The sequence below is a fragment of the Haemorhous mexicanus genome, chromosome 4 (assembly GCF_027477595.1).
Source record: "Haemorhous mexicanus isolate bHaeMex1 chromosome 4, bHaeMex1.pri, whole genome shotgun sequence".
Taxonomy (NCBI): domain Eukaryota; kingdom Metazoa; phylum Chordata; class Aves; order Passeriformes; family Fringillidae; genus Haemorhous; species Haemorhous mexicanus.
The window spans coordinates 59,276,685-59,294,284 of NC_082344.1; the positions used below are offsets into that span (position 1 = coordinate 59,276,685).

The 17,600-nt window shown below is 41.7% G+C and overlaps 1 long non-coding RNA gene across 2 annotated transcripts in view; it reads left to right on the forward strand.

Moving 5' to 3' along the window:
• The window catches only part of LOC132326611 (uncharacterized), a 22,207-nt gene extending 8,588 nt beyond the window's left edge, over positions 1 to 13,619 (forward strand). The window contains exons 2-3 of one of the 2 annotated variants that reach the window (XR_009486278.1): positions 3,746 to 3,865; positions 8,986 to 13,619. This is a non-coding gene — a long non-coding RNA (uncharacterized LOC132326611). Of the gene's footprint in view, positions 1 to 3,745; positions 3,917 to 8,985 lie in introns of those variants that run through there. The other variant, XR_009486277.1, reaches the window with a different exon arrangement.
• The last annotated feature ends 3,981 nt before the right edge of the window (positions 13,620 to 17,600 follow it).

Below are 17,600 nucleotides of genomic sequence, written 5' to 3' on the forward strand. Positions count from 1 at the left end.
CCACAGCCCTCTTTCCCCACTCCAGTTCACTCTCTCAACCAATCTTATATTCCACAGCCTCTGGTTGCCTCCCACTTTGGTCACACATGAATGCAAGTAGCACCTTCCCAACAAACAAGTGACAGGGAAGAGGAAGGGAAGTGAAAGGAAATGTGAGAGCTCTTAAATAAATAATAATATTCACACTCTTAGGCAAACCTTAATTTACAGATTCAAGTGCTTTGGGAAAGTAAGCGATGTTGGCTCCTTTATTATTCCCAGACAGTTTAAATACATGTTTAATTTTAAGAAATCCATTTTTTCCCTCCTACATGATTTATTAACTCTTGGCTGACACTGGGCATGGTGTTGCTGTAGCAGGACAAGCCAGTATAATTACTATCAGCCAGCTGAGCATGGCTGCAGAGACAGGGGCTCCATCTCACCTTTCCCAGCTGTGCGCCTGCGCCGTGCAGCCTCCGGCCTCCGCGGGCTGCCTACAGGGCAGTTCCACACCCACACTTATTATCTTCTCCCCAGATTAATTCTGCCACAAAGGCAGATTTGAGGGAGGCATAAAATGAGGATTTTTGACAAAATAAATAGTCTCTCAAGAGCACACTACTCATTCAAAGGCCATATACACTAATTCTGTACAAAAATGTATATTCCAAATAAAGTACGAAGCACATCGAACTCCAGGTGAAAAATTACAACCTATTTCATGAAGGACACTGTTCTGTACTTATGTTGCAAAATGTTGGACAATATCTCCTTTCTGAGCCTTTATTCATGAAACAGCTTTTGGACAGCTCTAGGTGACTTACCTAGATGCCATAAGGTGAGGGAATAAATTTCTTCTCTTTGAAATTAGTTGCCATACAACTAATTCTCCAACTCCCTAATTCTGAACAAGTCATTAAACCAGATCTGCAAAATTAACAGCAAAATCAAACTATCTGGTATTCAATAAATATCAAACACAGTAACTTTCCTTAATGTATAGTTTATAAGCAATTACCCATGATTATCATCTAATAAAAAGGTCTTTGAATGGATCTGGAGAAGGGCAACAAAGATGGTGAAAGGCTGGAAGGAATGCCCTGTGAGGAGCTGCTGAGGGCTCTGAGTTTGTCCATGTAGGAGAAAAGGAGGCTAAGGAGTGACTTTATTGCTCTCTGTAGCTTCCTGAGGAGGGGAAGTAAAGAGAGAGCCCATCCCTTCTCCTCCATTCTCCAGGGACAGGACTCATGGGAATGGTTCAAAGCTGCACCAGGAAAGGTTTAGACCAGACATTAGGAGGCATTTCTTTAACAAAAGGGAGGTCAAACCCCAGATCAGACTTCCTAGAGAGGTGGTCAATGCCCCAGGCATGTCAGCATTTAAGAGACTTGTGGACAATGCCATAAACAACATGCTTTAACTTTTGGTCAGCCCTGAATTGGTCAGGCAGTTGGACTAGATGAAAATTGTAGGTCTCTTCCAACTGAGTCTATTCTATTCTATTCTATTCTATTCTATTCTATTCTATTCTATTCTATTCTATTCTATTCTATTCCATTCCATTCCATTCCATTCCATTCCATTCCATTCCATTCCATTCCATTCCATTCCTGCCAGGATAACCAGGAAAGGAATTCTAGTCAAGCCATGTGTGAGGACAGCCCTCTCCTGTGTGAGCACTGCAGTAATTTTCTTACTGCATTAGGCAAACTAGTCTTGCTGCATAGTTGAGAGATCTTGCAATTAGGAGTGTGCCAAACATCAGAAAATTTGTCTCCTTCTTTAACAGCATCATCTCTCTGTGATGCCTGTGCCATAAAAACAGTTGCAATCCAGTCCTGCTGTCAGCCACTGAAACTGTGGGTTCTTTTGGAGGATTTTATTCTTGAAAACATGACAAGATGGTTCTTGTACATGGTGCAAGAACCATTCCCACTCTCCTTGCAGTGTAAATTGGATATAAGTCTCAGCCTTAAGTCACACATGAAGAAATGCAGGGCTTTTTTTCCTTAAATACTATCCCCAGGACTTTCTATAGACTTCAGGTGCCCATCTTCAAGATACATGCAATGAGTGACTTCACTAGAATAAGAAGACATAGCTTCTTATAGACTTTGGAAAGATTAAATCTCCCATTCACACACAATTACACTTCCTATTGACTCAGAAGTGTAAATGTGTGTGTGTAAGGCATTCTATTGACCAAGGCATGCAGCCAGTAGCTGCTTTTTAATTGTTTACAGTTCATCCTTTTACACAAATATTTTTAGCTTTATAAGGGGTAATTAAGGGAGTAACAAGACCAATACTTGCTTTTACAAAGGAAGGCTGTAATAGACACAAGGCAAACCTGAAGAGGAACCCAAGACAGGAAGCATTTCCTCTTGTGCACGGATTTTGCTGTTTGCTTCCCTTAAATGACAGAAAGTGGTGGGCTTTTATTGCATTGTGTCTCTTTATATGAAAAGTCATAGAATCATAGAATGGCTTGAGTTGGAAGGGACCTTAGACTGCCTAATGCCCACCTCTCTGCCCTGGGCAGGGACACATTTCATTAGACCAGGTTTCTCAAAGCCCCATCCAACCTGACCTTGAACACCTCCAGGGATGAGGCATCCACAGCTTCTCTGGGCAACCTGGTCCAGTGCCTCACCACCCTCATGGAAAAGAATTTCTTCTGAACATCTAATGTTGACCTGCCCTGCTTCAGTTCAAAGCATTGCTCCTTGCTCTGTCACTCTGCTTATGAAAAATCCTTCTCCCTCCTTTTACAAGGCCTGGAATCTATAACAGCTTTTCCTGCTGAGTACACTAAGCAGAACTCAAAGATATTAAATAAATATCCAAATCTTTGGGTTCAGTGATGGCAGAAAAATGCCAGCAAAATCTCCCAACAAAATATTCTCTGTCATGTTCTTAAGCTGAATTAATGAAAGAGGAATTTGAACATTTCTTGGAAATACAAAGTGATACTTCAAGGATATCTGAATACATCACTAGCTGTTTTTCCTAAAGGAAACAGATCTCAGCTTTGGCTGGTTGCTCAAATGCAAAGAGGAAATACTACAGCAAAGACCTTTTTTTCTTTAAAGAGTGGATCATGTTAGCTTTTAAAAGCATTATAAACAATTCCTCTGCTCAGGAAAATATAATTTTATCTCTTTAAAAAATTACATCTAAAAAATTAAAATTAAAATCACTGGCTATATAGTTTGGCTGTTCTGTAAAACCTCTTCAAACTTAGGCCCAAATATTACACTTATTGATAAGCTGTAATTTTCTGGCATAATGTGACCTAATTAACTTCTTGTTTTTAAGTCTTGCAAAGTATCTCTATCAGTTACCAGAAACACAGTCTTAATAATAATTTAGTGCGTTTTCATTGAAGTTTCTGCACTTTCAATAAAAATCATACTATTGCAAACCTATGACTTCCATTACTTTTAAATTAAGTGTTTCTTTGTTTAAGTAACAAGCATAAATTAGTTCAGCGAGAAGACAAGAATTGCTTCTTAATTGTACTGGAAGAACTTTTTTTTTAACCTGAAGGTAACAAGTGTCATTTTGCATATATTAAGATTTAAAGAGGTGCTTTTGTTACAGCTGATATGTAACTCAAGACTTTCAGAGTTGTAAAACTGTAACTTTATGCTAATTTATATAAATAATGTATAGCCCATTTACAATACCTTACGTGCTGTCCTTGATCCTCACACCATGCTTGGATTGGTCTGCTATTTTTTAATCATCTCTGTCTCCACAGGTCTTGTAAACTGTTCCTGGTTCCAGGAAATAAGATTTGACCTACCAGCCTTCACCCCTGTCAGTCACAGCAAGGCTTGGCACACGCCGTATGCCACAGAGCGCAGTCTTTCATTATTAGGTGACTTTGGTTCTTTATACTCTTGAATAAAATAAAAAAGTATGAAGTATAGAGCTTGTGATATTCAGAGATGGTCAAGGCAGACAGTTCAGAATAATTATTATGTGTGACTTTTCCACAGTCTGAAGCCCTTGATCAGATGCAATTGTTCCATGCTTGCGGCTGTTCTTTTTGCTGAAACTTAGCAGCAGGAATAACAACCAGGATCCTTTTTCAGCCCAGGTGCATAAAGGGCAACAGGGAACGCTGTGCCTGGAATGAAAGCCTGTCTGAGGCACCCACTGGGAACCTCAGTGTGCAGAGACAAGCAGTGGTGGGGGTGCAGATGGGACAGAGCTGCCCACCGGCTCTCAGGGACATGGACATGGCTGTGCTCCCTCAAGGATGAGGAGCACACACTCCAGCAGGTGCACAACAGGGTCCTGGCAGCACCTGAGCATCAGTTTCTAGATGTGGTGCCTTGGGAAACTCATGGCTGTTTCTCAGGAGTGAATAAATGGTCTCATGAAATACAAGCTCTGGAAAATTGGAGAACGGGAACACAGCACACTGCCAAGGTTTCTGATAGGGTTCACAGTATGATTGCACCCAGCAAACAAGGGCACAAGGCTCTGTCCAGCTCCCCTTTTAGACACAGAAGCAGTTCCCATAAGTGTTGTTTCCAGCTGCAGTGTGTCTTTCACGTGTGAGATACGTCATGCACTTGCCTGCAAAGCTGCAAGTGCTCTTCTGTAGCTGGATATTACAGAGATTAACACAGCAAACCATGACAGCAAAGGGTAGCACAAAGAAGGAGAAATAGCTTTTACAACCCATTTATTTGTAATATCAACCATGCTACTGTTTGCCTTTTACTGACTTACTGATATTTCCTCTGGAAAGTCACTGACTGTTTTTCTTTGTCCCATTGTTTCTGAATGGTGTCATATTTACTATGTGGCAGATTCAGCTACTGGTCTTGCATTTTGAAAGTTAAAGCAGACCATAAAATGGCATTAATGCAAAGCCAGCATGATCTGTTCAGGAGGCATATAGAACAGTTTCCAGCACATTTTGTGTAACCTCTGAACAAAATACATACAGCTAATTATGCCTAATAACAGTATAATAATACCTGATTTTTGCACAGTGCATTTCACATTAAAGGGAATCAATCTATTGAAGATGTAAGATGCATGTTGAATATACAAGATTAAAATAGCTATAAATGGTTAAGAGCAACTTCTGGTGAAGGACAAGATAATGCAGCCTGAGACAGGTGCCATACCCAGATACTGGCACATCTCTGCAATCCTTGTTTTAAAGTTTCCTGTTTCAGGTGGTCCTGAGCTTCAGATTTTTCTTTGAAAGTGAAGACAGGGATATGCCCATTTGAAAAACCATTTCTGAGAATTTTCTGTCCTTTAACTACTTTCTAAAAAGAAGTGGTTTGGTGGCATCTTCATCCAGGCCAGTAAGCACAGGCACATTGGAGTAGCCAGTTTGAGGTGACTGACAAATTTCCTACTGAATTCTTTAAAATGTGCCACCTTTCAGTCAGGTGACAGCATCATATCATCTCCACCAGTGGAACAGTTTCCTCTGACTCCCAGGGGCCCCTTGGCCTTCAGGTCAGGCTGCCTGCAGCACCTCAGCTCCTGCTAACACAATTTGAAACAATATTTGGGTATACACAAGCTTCTAGGTAATGGTGGAAACCTTCCTGCTCTAGCCACAGTTCTTGCTGGGATGCTTTGCTTTGAACTGGACCCCCCAGAGCACCTTCAGTGCAGAGAACTCCACCATCAAACCCCTTTCTCCTCCTGCCCATGCCTCACCCCCTCCCAGGGCAGCCTGAGCACAGCAGCTGCAGGTCCTGGCACTGCCAAGAGAAGGGAATTCATTGTGGGTGGGAGCAGCCCTGGGACTCACAGTGCTCCAGGTGCAGAGGTGGCTGCTGCTCCAAAGGATGCAGAAGCAGCCCAGGACATCACTGCTGCTCACTCCATGCAGCTGCCCCAGCACAATGTGCCAGCACCCACCAAGGGACACCATCCTTGGGGAACAAACTGGGGTTCACAGCTCGGGGATGAGGAGGAGCTGGCAGAGCTGGGCAATGGCACAGCAGTTTTGGGGCACAGCACAAGCCCCAAAACTGCACTTCTGACAGAGAGCTGTGTCTGCAAGCACACGTGTGCAAACTGTGCTCTGCAAGGACAGGCTTGTAGAGGGGTGGAGGAGAAAAAGGCTGAGGTGCTCTCTGCTCTTAGTGTAGGAGCTGGTCCTCACCCCCAGCCAGTGGCAAATCCAGCTGTGCTGTGATCTGCTGCCACACAGAAACGTGCTCCAGCTCTGATGAGCAGGGTGAGATATGCAGCTCTCATCCTCCTCAAAGGTTTACAACTTGCCAGTAGGAATGAAAGCTCACAGGCCTGGAGGTTCAGGGTGTAACTTGCACATGCTTAGTCTAGTCCACAGATCCTGGTGATACAGTAAATTCTTCACAGATAAGAAAATGCACAGGGTTTTTTGTGGGCTTTGGCTTGCAGGAATTGCAAGATGTGTTTTGTGAGATAACCTCTATCTTATCTTCATTTTTTCTGTTCTAAAGTAGAACAGAATATCCCAGAACAGTCTGGATACTAAAGCCATTTCTGCCACAATATTAACCCCATCAGGTAAAACAAGCTTCACTAAAAGAATTTTAGTCTTGGCCTGGGATTCAAGGAGTTAAAATGTGGCATTAGTGCTACAACAGAGTTTCTAGCACTGGAAGATGTCTCCTTCCACACTACAGAAGGCAGAGAGGCAGAAATAGCTAGATAAACTACTCTCCCTGCTACTTTCCCTACTTCTCTCCTTCTAAACTGTTCTCCTTTCTCTGCCTAAACCAAACAATGGTTGACTGCTAATACTCTTGCCATCCACTCATTTTGTATATATATACGACTGATTTCCAGTATTGCAGTTGTCATGTGTTTTTTTGGCATAATACTCAGGACCAATACCAAGTGACTGATACATGTCTGTCAGAGGCCTCTTCACCAGCATCACACTTCTCACACTAATACTTCTCCAGATTTAGGTATTACTTTTTTCTGAGAATATATTCAGTTTCACAGGAACACAGATAAGGAATTCAGCAGGACTAGACAACAGATGTTTTTATTCAAAACATTAGTAGGTTAACACATCCCACCTGCACCAAACTTTCTGTTTTGTCAACCTCCATATGTTCACAATTTTTGTCTCAATTTGTTTTTCTGAGGCTTTGAACACTACAACATACCTGCATTGTTTTGGTCACCATTTTCTCCCTTCTTTCATGGATAACATGCTACACTTGCTATTTCCAGTCTCGTTATCTCCCTCCTGGGCTGGCAGCCATTTAAGCCATCTGGCCCACATTCCCTCTGATCTTTATTACAGAATTTCTTTTCCCAAATGACCAGCCTCCCCAGTGCACTATAGCCATTCTAGATATGGTCTATATATTCCCACACTCCTGGCCCTCATTGCTTCCTTGTGTTTTTCCCCCTTTTTTTCTGTTTCCCTTCAAAGATGCACCTTCAAAGATTAACCTGGTGATCAACAGGACACAGATACCCTCATCCCTGCATTTCTTTTAGTGGTAAAGAAATGAAGAGACCATTTGAGGCATGTTTAACAAATCAAATTACCCAAAGCACATCAGGGAGTAGATCTTCTCTGCCTAGGGGTACAAGCAAAGACAAACAATCTGCTATTTAAAGACAAAATACACAACTATCATTTTCACAGACAGAAAAGGCTTGTATGGAGGATTTGCTCTTTTACAGTCATGAGCCTTTTGAGGTTCTAGGCTTTTGAACACAGTAATACTTTATAGAAAAATCCATTCTTAAATCCCCTTTCAGTAGGTCTCAAAGGTAAGAACTGCCTTACAGAGCATGTCATCACCTCAGCTGTCATTACGTCACACAACGGCACGTAAGAGCACACTGTATTTGGGATTGCATGTGCAGCGTGGAACTCATCAGTATTCACTCAATGCAAGTGCATAAAAACCAGAGTTTCCCTAGAAAAAATGCCTGAGAAGCAAAATGGGGTTGACTTTTAATTATTGCAGTAAATAATACTTTCCTACCTGACAGCTGAGAAATGTTATTGAAGTGTGTCACACAGAGCAGCTGGCGTAGCCTTCACCTGGTGCAGCCTTCATCTTGTGCCAAGTCACACAGTCACACCTCTGGAAGGTGCATGCTCACACCAGGACACTGCTCCCAGCCAAAGTCACAGCAAGCAGAGCCAGCTCAGGGTGGCTGCTAAGCCTGCAGCCACGGGTCTTCTACCCCCACCCTGAAATGCAAAAGCCAGGGCAGTGGCCTTTCCCCCTCCAAGGAGGAGGAACCACTCCATAGACCTGGAATATAAAACCAGAAGGTGAAAAGGCTTATAGGAAAGTCCTCTTACCTTTTGTGGAAACCTGGCCAGGCTTGCCAGCACAATTTGATCCTTGTCCCACACAGAAATCACTGGGTAGGAAAAGCAGTGTGTCAGCTCTCAGAAATTCTGAGGAGGAAACAACTCTAAAACCCTCTACCTTTAAGCCCTGACAATTATCTTTGGGATTTTTACATTTGATTCAAAACATCTTGTGTAATTTCTTACTTATCTTTTGTAGAAGGCCTGCACAGTAAACATGGACTTGTATTCAGCAATAGTGTACATAAGGGTAATCAGGAAATTGGAATGGAAATTAGGTACATCAAGATGGTCATCACAGCTTCATGGAAGAACATAGTAATTCAGTGTCTTATTGGCCATATATTCAGGGGTTTGTCATTTGAGTACTTCAAGAGAAATGAGAGAACATCACTCAAGCTGCCTCTCTGAGTTATTCCCTAAAACCCACGGAGTCAGGAAAGGAGGTTAGAGGTGGAGGAAGGTGTTTGGGATCTTCAACTTATTAGAGAATGCTGATTCATCACAACTTTCTGTGATTCATACGTTTTATAGCAATAAAACTTCAGAAAGAAAGGTTCTTGGATGGAAAAATGCTGTTCAAAAAAGAGGCGAGATTTGTGGGATGTGAGCGCAGAAAGTTTAGGTCATGAGTACCTCCCAGTAAGGCTTGATTGTACATTCTCTTCTAACCACAGCTGTCCATGCAAACACTTATGGACGGGGTCACTGGAGGAGCAGCTACTGGGGACAAGAGCTACTTGAGATAATTTTCCCTTGAGAAGATTAGGAGTTGATAACCCAAGCAACTGTGAGTAGAACTGACTTTGGAGCAGAGGCAGCCATCTGTCAGTGACCTGAAGATGCCCCTCATTTAGCTAACCCTGTTGCCCTTCATACAATGAGAAGTGACCAAAAATTTCAATAGTAACAGCATATAGAAATTTTATGTTTGACACCAAATACCAATTGCCTGGTCAGTAAGACTAAAAAGAAACATAATAAACTAGAAATATATTTGTTTATTAACCCTGTGGTCAGAAAATGGTTGCCCATATCAGATGTGTGTCACTCTTGGAGGATACTGAGGACCCATGTGTAAAATTCTGCATCCTAATAATAGCAATTCACAGCAAAGATTTTAATTTTTGTTTTTTAACCCAAGCATTTACAGGGAAACAAAATAAAGGTCATAATAAATGAAAGTTTAAAAGTTAGAAGTTCAAAGAAGGCAAGGAAGAAAGGAAAAAAATTATGGGTATAGCCAACAATTACAGTACCATGTGAAGAATGTAGTTAAATGCAAAGCTTACTGTGCTTTTAAATAGCCCAAAATAAACAGATGTACAAGGCCATTTCCAGTTTTGATAATTTCCTTAAACATGTCTCTTTTACTGACTCACAGGAGTAATTTGAGGACAACACTTTTGAGAGATGATCCTGTGGAAACACCTCCCTCATGCTGTTGCTTGCCATATATTTCAGATATAAAAGCAAAGCCACATGACAATTACACCTTCTTTGAGCATTAGTTTACATTAAAATTCCCTTTCCTTGAGACTACTGCTCTTACATTTTTATGATTTAGATGTTTAAACTTGATTAGATCTAGCAATGACTGCTTGCAACAACAAGCAAATGCCAAGAAAAGGTAAAAAGTACTTACAGCTGTGATGGGTATCATCAAACAACTCAAACATCTATAGAATTTAATGGCATTATTAAAAGCTGGTATTTGTAGTGATACACCAACAAGAAAGTACATTGTGTTTCTAGCGCTGATCTTAACTTTCCCTCTTTAGAAAAATACAGCTTCCCTGTAAAACCTTTGTTTTTGGTTTCTAGTCCTTCACAATCAACGGAGAGACCGGCTTTTCCAGAAGGTGTTCAGAAGGTATCCACATACCACAGTACTCCTACAGCCCTTTTTTTCTCTGCTAATTGAAGAGGCAGCACACAAAAGTGCTTATTTGAATTCTTTCCCCAAACTCATTTTCTGAACTTAACCAGTACCCTGTGACCCCTGCTGACAGATGGGTTATGTCAGGACAAGAACTCTGGTATCTTGAGCTCCCAGAAGGCAGTGATAAGTATCTTTCCTGTCCACTGGATTAGGCTAAGGACTCAATGAGTTCAGACACAGCAGTGGTGAGCCTTCTTGGCAAGATGGGGCTTCCTGAGCAAAGGCAGTGGGGAAAGGCCAGAACACAGGAAAAGAAAAGCACTATGATGGTTAGGAGATGATCCCCCAAAAAGAAGAAAAGGGGGGGGGGGGGGTGGAAACACATGCCATGCTTCCAGTTAGGGTGCAGGCTAGACCACAATCTGAGCTCAGTGTCTACAAATGACCTTCACAGAGGTCTAAGGTATATTTACATGTTCAGTGCAGTCAATATTTAGGTTTTTTAATCTACTGCCAAACCAGCTCCGGAACTGAAACAGTGCAGCAGCATCTCCCAGGGGAGCTGCAGAGGGGACACTGTAATTAGTCTGGACACAACCCCATCCTGCAGCAGCAGTGCTCTCCAGGTGCCCCTGCACTGGGGCCACATTAGGGCGTTGAACCACATTGATTTCTCTTGGAGGCTTCAGCCAGGATGATGCAGAGTGCTTGGCAAACATCGGCAGCTTTCAGCTGGGTGAAGAAATATTGGATGTTGACTTTTCATTTACACAGTTCAGGAAAAAAATGTCGTGGGATATTTAAATAGGCTAAATACTCGGGAGATTTCATCTGTGTCTGACTGTTGATTGTGCATGCTACAGAAACCTCAGCTTTGCCTCTGATGACAAACAGCATGCAAGGAATGGGGAGGTTACAAGCCAGCTTCCCATGATTGCAAGAGAAGAAAAAAAAAAGGAAAAATTAGATGTTACTTTTCAAAATAATGTTTCCCTTTTAATCAGAGAATTACAGTTCTGTACAGTTAAGATACAAACCCAAGGCAAACCTAACCAATACCTCCTCAGCTCAGGGAAGTGAGAGGAAGACTAGATTTAAAATAAAGACACCCGAAAATATGAGTTTCTGTTCTAACTCCACTGTGTTCATCTTTCTGCAGTAGCAGAACTTTTTAGGTTAAAAAAACAAAAAGGCATAACAGGCTCCTGTGTCAATGTCAAGGGTAGTCCAGTTTCACTGTTTGCACTAGCTCAGGTTTCTAGGTTGAATTTTCTGTAGTTCATTTCTGGTATTTCTAAAAGAATCTGAAAGAGGTTGCATCAGCTTTTAAGGAGCTGTACCTGTTGCTCTGGATCTATGTATGTTGCAAAATTCTTTGATGTTTATTTTAACTACTCTCAAAATTCAACTTGCCTTCTACAGCAGATTTCTTTATTCCAGAAGTAACATTAAGTCTTTAAATAGATACTTTTACCAACTTCTGAACAGCAGCATGTCTCAGGCTCCTCACTTGCTTACATTGGTCTCCACGAACTGCTGGAACAGAGCACGGATACCTCTGAGGGAGCACAAATTCAGAGTGGTTGGTGATGCCACCACACCAGTGCTAAGCAGTGTCTGAACTACCAGGTGATGTCTGAACTACTACATGATGGGGTGCAGCGTTTCTGTGCTGCAACTGCCTTGATTTTGGCTCCAAACACAGCTCTGTGCGAAGGCACTGTTTATGAACAGAGGAGTTTGAGTTGGCACTGTTCAAGTCTCTCCTGTGCCATCGCTCAGTGTCTGCTGCAGGCCCATCCGCTGTGACTTAGAAGCCCAAATTCCACAGACATCTAATGAGACTGTTTCTGACATTACTAAAGGCTTCATTTTGCTATGACAAACACTCATCTTCTGCCCAGATCAGACAAGTTACAGGCACACATGAGGAACCACAACAGCACATTTCAGGGTACTTCTTCCGTGTCCCTTCTTCTCTTAGCTGCTAATGTGGTTGGTCACCAACAGTCTTCATGTCTCTGAATATAATTAAAATACATAATAAAACAGTATAATAACAAAAATATACAATAATACAAAATAGTTCCATTTTAAAAAGCTAGCAATTAAAAATAGAAGCTAGCCTTATAAGAGAATAGGCAGGGGTGGGACTGCAGGCAGGGAGAGACAGATCTCCAGACCTCTGCAGCACGGGCAGCAGGGCTCCAGAGTTACACCTGGCAGCTGTGCAATTTCCAGAGCAACAGAGGATGCTCATAAGTAGCTGACAAGAGGCTTAACCTCTGGGGCATTGATCATGTTAAATACTGTAATGTGGGCTCCATACACTTGTACTTCAGCACAAAACTCCTGCAGAAGCATCTCTCTCCTTTTCTGTGCCTCTATGCTCTGCTGTTCACTTGTTAAGATTTTCACCAAACACAGGTAGTAAATTTTCACCATCATTTATAATGCTCATGCCTGGAGGGCTTTGCTAAGAGCAACTTGTTTTGTTCTTGTGTCTTCTCCTCTGTGCTAATAACCTCATAGTTATAGCCCAATTAATAACCTCATAGTTACAGCACAGCTGTATCAGCTGAAATACAGCTCCAGCAGAAGAGTGGTATTAATGGATTCCCCCCATTTCACACAATGGGAAAAGAATATTTTAAAAAATGAATATAATGTCAGAATATAATTTTTCACATCAGCTCTACTTCTACTTTGCAGTATCAGAATGACCAAGTGCCTCCAGCTGAGATGTCACTGAACCACAGATAAAGACAAAAGCTGAGAACCCTCAGGTTTTTCTGGCCTCTGAAAATGTCAGATTCTGCACACTAAGCCTTGAACATCTAACCTTGCTTCATTCCTGAGGAGACAGCTTTATGATCTCATTAAAAGAATTGTTTTGTTTGGAAAGCTTGTTAGCCTTCCAGATAGAGTCAGCTTAGCTGAAACCCTATCTATCAAAGTTTTATTTGATTTCAAAAAAGATAGACCAAATAAAAAGGCCAGGCAAACACCAGCCAAATAAGAAGACTTACATACTCAGGGTTCCCAGGCACTCTCTTTGTTTTCTTTGGATTTAAAGTCATGATTATTCATTACTATTTTTAGCACCATCCATATGTTTCTCTGAATATTAAAGAAACTAGCAGCATCACATTTCCTACAAGGAAAGGAAAGTCATACAATACAGCACCTCAGCCTATTTCCTAGTATGGAAAGAGTGAGTCCAAGTGAGTGAATAATACCCCCTGTGAAGTTTGCAGGTACTGTGCCTTGACCAGACCTGTTCAGGTACAAGCTGGCATAGAATTGGCCCCAAGTATCTTCATTCCTGGGCCATTGATCAAAAGGCACAGTTTTGGGTCAGCAGCACCAGCTCCCCACCCACTGATTTCTCAGGGAAGAGCTGCAGCTTCCTCCTTCATAAAAAGAAAATTTTAAGAGAGATAGCTCTGGATAAAACAGCCTTTGCAAGAAACAGCTTTGAAAACAACAACAGGTTGTTTCAAACAGCAGGTTGTTTCAAACAGCAGGTTTAAAATCTGTATAATACCCAGCACTGCAGGTATTTGCAATTCTGACCAATTAACCACTGCATGTTCAGGATGTCTAAAGTATAGGTCTTATTTTGGAAAATTGAGAAAGTTGAGGGAGTACAAACCAGCAAGCATTGGTTTACAGAGCAGACATTGCAGGAAAGAGGGGCAAGTGAAAGGCTGCAGTTCCATTTCCTCACTCATAGTAAACAGCCCATTTCTCACTACAGTAGGAGTTAAATCAGCTGGCCTATAGGAAAGCTATCTCAACACAAATATTAGAATATAATAGATGTATTTTCCATTTGTAGACCTGGACCTGCTCCAGACAGACAAGATGAAACAGTCCCTTAAAAACTTAGGAAAGGAGAACCAGCAAAACACTTAGGTGATTTGTCCCTGGTGGAGAAAGAAGCAATGGCACTGGCACTTGTTTATTAATAAGTTAGAGACTGCCCTCCACTCTGCTTTCACCTCCAAAGCAGAGACTGCAGCTGCCATACCTTGTTGCTTAATTGTGATGGTAATTCTAGTTGTTTAAGTGCCTGAGAACACCTATAACCTTGAAATACATTTAAGAAAGTGTGGAGCTCCCTAAAAGCAACAATTTAGGAAAAATTTAGTAAAGATGTAAAAGAAAATTATTATTTATTATCTCTTCTGATTTGCGCAGCTGCAGGTTCTGAACTTGACCAAATAACTAATCATCAAACCCAGAATTTTAGAATAAGTTGAAGCATCTAGGATATAGAAAATACTTAATCATGGACAAGGAGACCAGAAGACCAAAAAGGCAATAAGTGCTTGAATTGGCTGTTTCCAGGTAAATGACCCTCAGTTAAAACCATGAATGGCACACCAAGCCTCTCTGTCCATCATTAAGAGCTCAAATATTTTTCCTCATACAGTGAAATTACGTATCTGGTAGTAATCAAATTCTGGTTTGAGCATACTTATAACTGTCTGACAACCTGCCAAACTGAAAAGAAATTGGGAAAAATGGAATTTAAGGGCAGAGCAAGTAATTTTTCCAAGATAACTTTTTACTTCAGAACTGAATGCCGTGGTCAAATCCACATACAAATCCATTTTTCATTTTCTGTATTCATTCTACTATGATTATCATTAGAAGATAAATTTTAATGGCTTTTAAATTGTAAATATATATTCACATTCACAGGTAAGAAATACAAATCTTGTTATAATGTGGAAGAAAAAGCATTGCAAAAATTAAAGAATGGTTTCCATGTCTATTTGTTTTGTCCTGTGGTTTCTCCTCCATTATTTATCTTACACATTCCTACTACCAGACCTTTCCCACGTCAAGCAAAGGTGTTTACATTAAAGAATATGACAGCAGTGGCTGACAATAGCTGTGTGTACCAACACCCATTTCCCATAGCTGGTAAAGTTTTAGTTCATCTCCACCATGTATTTACATTTGAAACTGCATCACCTGTGACCATCTGATATCACCTATGCTGGCTGATAGTCAAAGATTTACTTCCTCACAGGCAAACCACTGGATCACACAAGCCTTGCTCACACTCATCTCTGTTCACCATACCTGGGTTATAACATCACCAGGGATCCACTGAAACACTACATATTCCTACCAGAAAGACCAAATCAATTGTGTTGCCAGAGAAATAATACAACCCCTTTGCCTAACCATGAATTTCTGTATAACAATAAATAACAGCCAAGCACCTTTTCTTTTATTGTGTTTGCTTTTTTGCTTTGCTCTTTCCAGAAAATGTTTCCATACATAAATCCAAAGGGTGCTCAGTAATAAGGAGAGCCAAGTTATGCACGGATTCCCCCGAGGAGACCAAGGGTGTGGAAGGTGCCCCTGCCCCATGCAGGAGAGGGGAGGGGCTGGAGCAGTGGGTGCTGCAGTTCTGCACCCACCAGCGCAGCTGGCAGCAGGCACCCAGCCTGCCCTGCACAGCACCTGCCAAGCACTCTGCACCTCCAGAAACTGCAGTGGGAGAGACCAAAAGGCCCCACCACCTGCAGCACAGCAGCCATCCACATTAAATCCTGTGATGGGTGAGCAGGGAATGGATTTGTAAGGGGTGGTCCCACACCAGTGGCAGGGCTGCAGCCCCAGGTTTGTGGAAGGCTGGCTATTCCAGAAACAGGATTTCTCAAACTTGTTTCTGCTACGTCTACACTCACTAAACAAAAGCTATTGGGCCACACCCTCCCTCATACTGGGTGACACTCAGATGTAATGCAACAGCTAATTTCATGAAACCTGTCTTGCCAAAATTTGTAATGACCTCAGTCAAGGTGCTGTGTTCCCACCTTCCTTTGACACAGACACCAGCTCTTCTGCTGAGTAGTGTTGCCTTCCCTTCCCTTCACTGCCAGCCTTCTGCTTTTTCTTTAACTCTCCTACAGTTCTCATAGAAGGGGCTTGCCTTTTCAGGTCCTCTGCAACTCTCCTCCGCTTTCTATTAGCATCCTACAGATCTCTGACCTTCATTTCTTTCTCTTCACCTTCAATAATTTCTCCCAGAATCCCAAGTGCAAACAAATTATAGCTACAATGTTCATAGCACTGAAGTGTTAGAGGTAGAGAAAGTCTTACTTTTTTTTTAAAGTTAAACTCATTAAAAAAATAAAAATAGCATCTTGTATTAGAGAGCATCTCCCATGTTTTGATGACAGGTTTTGTATATGACTTCCCTAAAATTCTATATACAGTATAAAAAATTAACCAAGCCAGAGCTACTGCTGAGCTGTGTTCATAAAATATGCACTTCAATTTCCTAGAATCAAAGAATATCTCAGGTTGGGAGGGACCCATAAGGATCATTGAGTCCTGCTTCAAAATGCAGGGGAACAAAACATGACCTGGTAGCATATTATTTAAGAAATTATCTGGTATATAACAAAGACTTGCAAGTAAACAAGAAGCAGCATAACTTCTACACATGCAGGCTTAACATGGCTGTACTTTGGCTTATGAAGCTTTTCATGTTTCCACGTATTTCCTTGAGAAGCACATCCACATGTTGCCTACTGAGGTAGCTGTCAAGTGCCCTGCTCTGGGCATTATGAGCATGGAAATGAGAAGCTACACCCATCATGAGACAACTCTTGGCCCTTCTGAAGTAAGTCTCAACATCCCTGCTGACAACTCCAGCTGGCCTTTCGTCATCACGTTTAAACCAAGTGGAGCCTATTTTTGAAGCTTGATAGCCTTTGTACAGTCTGCACTAAATGGGATTATTTCTGTGCTTAGAGTAACCACAAGCACTTCCAAAAAGAGCAGAACAACATAAGAGCTCTTAAAAACATCAGCAATAAAAAGCAATGGTTGATTTTACACATGAAGTCATCTGAGCTGGCTTTATTTCAGCACTGCTCTTAGACTTGGTGCTCCATCCTTGCAAAGTCTGCATCAGCCCAAAGCGGCAGGGGCAGCAGCAGGTGGAAACAGCACAGGAGACAGGAATGGGGAAGCCTGGTCTCCTGTATTTGTGATGGTCTCAGTGACACTGCCCACCACCAGGAGTGCCATTCCACCTGAAAAAACATCTGTAGACACACAAGACTGGGAGAGGAAACAGATTCAGAATCTGGCATGAATTAATCATCTAAGACTGAGGAGTTGCTGCCATAGCTGGTCATCAGGGCTGGCTAGATAAGGAGATTAGGGTTTAGAAACTGATGAATTGTCTAGAATGACAAAGGAGAGAGACAAACCTGAAGAGAAGTATTGGTAAGGTTGGTAAAGAGTGTGAGGCAGAAAACATGAAAGCTTTGACTGGAAGGGTAGATTGGGGTAAGAAATTACAATTGAGAGGGAGGGAAAGACTAGGGGAAAAGGCATTTTATTTCACAGTTGCTATCCAGACTTCCAAAGGTA